Source organism: Fukomys damarensis, unplaced genomic scaffold, assembly GCF_012274545.1.
Source record: "Fukomys damarensis isolate Sample0158 unplaced genomic scaffold, DMR_v1.0_HiC HiC_scaffold_6, whole genome shotgun sequence".
In the NCBI taxonomy this organism is placed as follows: Eukaryota; Metazoa; Chordata; class Mammalia; order Rodentia; family Bathyergidae; genus Fukomys; species Fukomys damarensis.
This window is the reverse complement of record NW_022900918.1, coordinates 40345323-40351653: the sequence shown is the minus strand read 5'-3', so window position 1 is coordinate 40351653 and position 6331 is coordinate 40345323.

Below are 6331 nucleotides of genomic sequence, written 5' to 3'. Positions count from 1 at the left end.
AATTGCATTTGGCTAGGTGAAAGCTGAACTTGCAAAAAGCACTTCAACAGATCCCTAATCAGAAAAAAAAAATTCAAATATTTAGAAGAGTAAAAAAAAAAATCTAGAAGTATCTGCATGTGACATTGCCACTGTGCATGATAAAATATACTCTCCTTGAATTTTTCTCTAGTTGTTTCTTTATAGTTTGTTTCATAATCTTGGATATTCTGTCCTCTTACCCAAATCTATTCAATTTCCAAACCCACTTCAGCTCTTCTTGACCACGACTAGATAACCTTTCGGTGATCACCATAACTAAGAACATTCTATCTTTTTTTCACTTGATCTTTCTCTAATCCACCAGCATAAAAATTACACTTTCAACCTCTCCAGAACCCATTAATGTTTCCCAGATCTGAGGACGACTTGAAAATCAGGCATAGATGGCTTCTATAACTGAAAAGAATCAGAGTGTATAATAAATAGACAATGAATACAAACCTGGTTGTCCTATCGATTAGTTGTATAACCGTGAGTTTGACACTTAATTTTTAAATATTTCTGTCTTCATACTATAAATGATAATATGTACTCCATAGTGTTATCAAAATCAATTGAGATGAGGCTGAGATCTCAGTGGCTCAGTGGTAGAGACCTAGTCCCGAATGCTTAAGACTTTGGGTTGGATCTCTAGCCCTGAAAAAAATCGATTGCTACCATAATTTAGATGTGCTTTGTAGTATGATATAAGAAGCTTTTCTACTTCATTGGTATTTAGTATGGTTTTGACTTTTATGTTAACTTTGCTTAATTTCTCCAACTAAACATTTAGCTTGCCGAGAGAGGGAACTGACTCTGTCTGTGTGTGGTTCCCACTTTCTCACTTGAACGAAGACAACGACATTCGGAGAATCTTATTATTGAGGGGTTTGCTGGGTTTGCACATGAGAAATGCTGCCTCTGTGTAAGCTGCTCTCTCTTCTTTGTGTTTTCTACATCGGCCACTGCCAAAATGGTGGCAACCAACCTACTCTAAAAGGGTCCTCTTTCTTCTCTTTGTCTAACTCCTCAAAAATGAGAATGACTTTTAAACGGCAGTGCCATCCTAATGAAAATTCAGCTGTCCCGTGAAGTTCTTTTACATGGGAGCTGACCTATCAAAACAGCAGGCAAACTTTAAAACTACTGGAATTACTCACAAGTGCAACATATCCCTTAGCAGCATCACGCGTTTATTCTAAAGCACCTATTCGTGTCTGCATAATAAAAAGTTGGAAGTCTGAAAAAGTACTTTCAAGTAAGTAGAAAGACTTTCTGTAGCCACTCCATTTAAAATATAAGTACACGCTCTTTCCCTTTCCTCCTCCTCCACACTCCTGATACTCACACTGTTTTTCCCTTTTTCAGCATATTAGCTTGAGTACTGTCCTGTACTCATTCCTTATTTTCTCCACCTCTCTGTCCAGTTCAGTACACTGAAACAATCTGAGGCACAGTGACAGTTGGCTGTGTAAACGGACTTGTTTCCTGGTTCTTCTGTTTCCCAAAACTTCAGGCTTAACAAAGAACAGGATTCATAGATTTGACTGTCAGGTCAATTTTAAATGCCTTTTGGAAACTGAGCAGCAGCCAGCTCTTGCAACACTGAAAACAAGAAGTCTCTGGACTGAAAGAGATTGAAGCAGGGAGAAGAAAGACAGCCGTCGGGGAAGCTGCGGTCAGAGAGCACCTGGCAGCGGCCAGTGGTTCCAGGAAGGAGCTGGGTCAGAGGCTCAAGAGAGACCAAGGCTGCCAGGTTAGCGGTCAAGCTTTCAACACTCATGGTTCAGCTTGGCAAGGCAGAGCCGAGCCAGAAAGCCATCAGAGGACAGCCCAGCGTCAGAAACCTGTCAGGGTCTCCCCGGCTTCCTTGCCATGAGCTGGACTATGGATTTCAAGAAAGGAGACTCAAAATTAATATCAACGCTTAACCTTTAATAGTTACATGCATGTGGTATCCTGGATGGATCCTGAAACTTTTTTTTTTTATATAAACTAAAATCTTTCCTGGATGGACCCCGAAACATCCATGTAAAGTATGGTGTTCCAGAGTTGTTTCCAGGTGAGACTTGAGACCTGGTTCCAAGGTCCCAGAAAACCTCAGCATCTGGGGAAACAGGATGCAGCGTCCTTGCCAACTGTGTACTGTCTTTGCGACTTTTCTACAACAAACTAAAGAGTTTATGCAAAAATGGAGAAAAATGACTCCAGTTAGCCAAAATCTTATGATCACCATTTGAAAGATAAAATATGGGCCATCTTTCCACTCTTGTTTATGTATCTTTGAATTGTTCACATTTCCACCATTATTTTGCTATTGTAACTGAGACAACTATAATAAACATAATGACTAAAATCATACATAAAAAGTTAAAATAATTTTATCTTGGGAGGGGAAGAGAATAGGAAAAAAGAAGCAAAATGTATCATGTATAGGTACAAATTTCCCTATGATGAATGTTATTACTATGTATATCTAAAATGTACCAATAAAATAAGATTTTTAAAAATTCTTTACTAACAAGGGGGAAGACACAAAGGTTAATGGTTTTACCCATAAACTATCCTAGTCCAGTTGCAATCCATTTGAAAGAAGTCACTTTCCTGATGGACTCTTGGACTGCTTCTCTTTAGGGTTTTTGTTTTTTTGAATCAATGAGACGACAGGTGACAAACCACTGTGAACTCACTTGTGAAGGAACTGTACCATGTGATATTTTCAAAGCCATATTGCTTCAGTTACTTTTTTGAGTTGAGACACTTATGGTCTTTTAAGTGAATGTTTGGCCACGATGAGCTATTTGGCAATTTTTTAATCCTGGATTTCCCCAAATTTCTGTTTATTATATTGCAATCACAAATGATCTTTTGAAATGTATTAAACTCATTAAAACTTTAATTTGAAACACAAAGTAATTAGGAGATGAAATCTAAGCCAAAGTACTAAGTTTCAAAGTTCAGTAAAAGCAGTGTTTCCCCTTAGGGAAGGGGGAGCACGGGCCTGGGGCTGCCTGGACATACTGTGCTCATGAAACTCCCACGCAGATACACAGTTCTGGAACATGTAAGGGCACTGAGAGCATAAATGAACTCTCCGAAAGTGAAAGGGAGAGCCTGAGGTTATCTAGATGTAAAGAAAATAAATCAGAACAACTAGAAAGGAAACAAAAATCTAAAAGGTGCACAAATTTAAGCTCCAGAGAGTACTCTTAACTGCAAATCAAAAGCCTACTGAACAGAGAAAGAAAATATACTACTGAGTTTCAGACAGCTTTCTTGGGTGCATAAACATTAATTTTGCCCTAATGCTAAATGAAATGAGTTTTTTCCTCCACCAAATGACAGTGAAACAACACCGAGGCTGATTTATTGACAGGACATAGTGGGTAGCACCCATCCTGAGATCCGCACCTTCAAACCCAGGATCTTGGGCCCATGAGCATCTTGAATATATAACACAGAATAGTATATGTCTTGAAATAACATGTTTACACTATATTAAAGATTTTAAAGAAGACTAATTACAGGGGGGATTACAGCCCAACTGTGGAAATCTGGGTAAATTGTATTCACTTTGTTAAAAATCTGCTATTCTCTGAAGTTTTTGCCGATTGCCATTATTTGACAAAGATGTTTTCATTTGATCTACAATTTTTGGAAATCCTAAAAACATAAATATAGAAAAACATGCAAATGGGGGGAAATTTTCAAATATTAAGACAGGATATTCTGGCTAAATGTGGCCCAAGAAGCTATTACTTTTTAACTCTGTTAGTCGTTTTTCTTCTTAAATCTGTTGAAATGAGTCTGTATCATCTTTAGAAAATTAATGTTTATTTTTAAAGCTGATATTTAGAAGTAGAGAAATAGTATCAGAAAAGACAAAAAGTGACCAAGGAATCCTGACCCTCCTAGATAGTGAAGCCAATTATCAAACAAAATTACTTAATCTAGTTGTTTAAGGCAAATACATAGAACAGTAAATCAATGATGGAAACAAAGTCTCAAATACATTACAGTATATACAATACAGGGGTGCCTCGGTTCACAAACTGACTTCTCCACAATTCAATGTTCACCCTGTGGGGAAATTTGATTTGGTTCTTGTCCAATTCAGTCTGCGACCAGAATTTGTGGAAGAGATTTAAGTTCATGAACCGGGATACCACTATATTTTGTTCACATGTGTAACACACGTACGTGTGTGTGTGTGTGTGTGTGCATGTGTGAAGAATTCAGTGTGGTGGGGTAAGATTTCAAACAAAAGGCATTTAAAAAAACATTTAATACATTTGGCTGAGGTAGCAACCTGGCAAGGGAAAAATTTAAAAAGAGGAAAGGAAGACGTTAATGCCAGTATGACAGGATTCACCAAAACAAACACAGAAAGGACTAATGTGTTAAAACAAAATAAAACATTAAATCATGATCAAGTCAAGGTCACAGGAAATACAGCAAGCTACTTAAGAGATCATGAGCAAATCTATTTTTGGCTTTGAAAAGATTATTTCATTAATACTGATCCAAAACCTGTACAAGTTTAAAATGCAGCAAAATTCTGTGAAAATATTTGCATCAAAATTTTGTTTAACAACATGTTTCATCAAAAAGACTTTTCAAAATCTTTTTTAAAAATTTGGGCCAATGGGCAATTAGAAATAAAAATTAGTGGAAGACATAGCTAGAAATAATCAGTCGAGGTATTCAGAAAGATGTTCATTATTAGTAGTAAAAAAGTAACATATTAAAATAAATTTTAGACACTACTTTTATAGCTACAAAACCAAATAAAATACACTTTTCTGTTAGTGTCTTTGTAAAATAAAAGAGCAATATTCATTTCCGGAAAGCTGTGTGTGCACAAAAGACGTCTCTGTCGTTTCTGATTCCTTTCGTGCTTCTTCCCCCCGACTTCCTCTTCTCCCTTTCCAAAAAGTCTGCCTTCTTGCTTCCCATCACCTCTCCTTTACTTTACTCATTTATTTGTACTTAGGTTTCTCATGTAAGGAAGCCTTATGATATTTAACTTTCTGGGTCTGACTTATTTCACATGGTATCATGGTATCAAGTTCCATGCATTTTCCTGACCATGACATGATTTCGCTCATTTTCATTGCTAAAAAATTCCGTTTGATGTGCACACACACACACACACACACACACCCCGTTCTACTTATGCGCACTTTCTTTACTGGTCTATTTGTCCGTCTAGGCTGTTGTTGACAGAGCGTAGCTACTGTGAACTGTGCTGCTCTGGACACCACTGTCCCAGGTGCCTTTGACTCCCTAGGGCGTGCACCCAGCAGAGGTACAGCTGGCTCTAGTGGGTTCCTAGTTTTGGTCCTCCAGAGACTCCCCGTGCTGATTTGCACAGTGGTTGGACCAGTTTACACTTCCAGAAGTAGTGTAGAAGGCTTCCTTTTCCCTGCATCCTCCCCAGCATTAATTGCTGTGTGTGTGTGTGTGTGTGTGTGTGTGTGTGTGTGTGTGTTCTTGATGACGGTGCTCTGACTGACCTGACCTGTCCGGGGTAAGCTGGGATTTCAGAGTTGTCTTGATTTACTGTTCCCTAATGACTAAGGGTGGCCTTTTGCACCTCTTTTGAGAAGCGTCCATTTAGTTCATTTGCCCCTTTTCCCACTGTCATTTGTTTTGAGAAAGTTTATACTTTTGGAGTTCTTTATATAAAAAATAAATCTTTAAAGGCAAAATGGTAGTAAGAATGTGGGTATCTTGCACACTGCATTTTAATACATCATTTATGATTCATCTTAGAAACGCTGTGGTAATACTTAGCATGTCCTCTCCACTTCAGAAATTCCACAATATGGGATCTATGTTGGATATGGGATGCCTCAGAAAGATGTGCAAAATGTTTTCATGTCCTATTAGGGTCAAAAGAATAGCCACGCTAAAGTTTACACCAATTTAACACAAATACAAGGTTTAGAAATAGGCGGAATGCGTAACGTAAAAGTGAGAACAGAAACCTTTTCCATGGTAGATGTGCTACACTTTCAATCACGCAGAAAATACAGGTGACAAAAGATAAAAAGAAACGATTGAAACAGTAAAGCAAGAAAAATGTGCGTGTGGTTTAAAAATACCTAAACCCAACTGTTTTTCATAAAAGGTCCAAAGACACAATGGCTAGTCACGAAAAAACAAACAAAAACAACAACGAATTAAGGAGGAATTTCTTTTCGTAATAAGGGACAGAATGAGAAAGTGAAGTTTGGAGTCAGGGTGGCCCGTGCGCGCGTGCCCGAGCGCGGCAAGGGGGGACCGAGAGGGAGGGGCGACACGCGGA